Source organism: Tachyglossus aculeatus, chromosome 1 (genome assembly GCF_015852505.1).
Source record: "Tachyglossus aculeatus isolate mTacAcu1 chromosome 1, mTacAcu1.pri, whole genome shotgun sequence".
Lineage (NCBI taxonomy): Eukaryota > Metazoa > Chordata > Mammalia > Monotremata > Tachyglossidae > Tachyglossus > Tachyglossus aculeatus.
The window spans coordinates 84,566,346-84,567,029 of NC_052066.1; the positions used below are offsets into that span (position 1 = coordinate 84,566,346).

At 49.1% G+C, this 684-nt stretch overlaps 1 non-coding gene across 1 annotated transcript; it reads left to right on the plus strand.

Moving 5' to 3' along the window:
• The first annotated feature begins 293 nt into the window (after window positions 1-293).
• On the plus strand, window positions 294-431 carry LOC119935183. The gene has a single exon (XR_005453103.1). It is a non-coding gene; the product is annotated as a small nucleolar RNA SNORA7 (small nucleolar RNA).
• Window positions 432-684: the final 253 nt, after the last annotated feature.

Here is a 684-nt window from a genome sequence, read left to right on the forward strand (position 1 = left end):
AAATTTTCAGCTGAGCTATGGAGTCAGGCTGGGACCAGAGTAAGCTCCTGGGACCTGTGGCAGAAACTGCTTCTAACGACATACAGGTAGAGTTGGTCTAGGACCTGCAAAAATCCACCTGGGTTTAGGCCCGCTCAGTTGCCCGTCATTACCTCCACATCTCCTCTTTCAGGTCAGGTTGGCATTGGAGGGTAGTCCCAGAAATGCAGATCACGCCCCCTCCCCAAACCAACCAAACTCAGAATTAACTCAGGAATCAGGATCTTGAAGTTTGGCTTGTCTAGACTGGCTGTCCCCTCGCAGAGTTGCACCTGGAGAGTTTCCAGTACTCTACCAGTCTCGACTATGGGAGGGAGAATCAAAGGGAGGCATATCCATTCCATTCCTAGCTTGGCCAGTGGCTAGCAAGTGGAAGGCAATCTGCTACATGTCAAAACTCACCTGTGCTGGGCAGAAGCAGCAAGGAGAGAGTCTAAGGTGGGGACTCAAGTTTACTGTGCAATGCTAAACTACTTTTGTATTTTTACCAAGAAAACCCTATGGACCCACTACCAGAACGATTGAAGATGGAGATGGGGCATTCTGGGAGAGACGTGTCCATGGTTCAGAGACGACTTAACAGCATAAGGCAAGACAAGCTTGGCTGTAGGTCAGGTTTCAAATGGTAAAGGAGGAAAGTAGTTG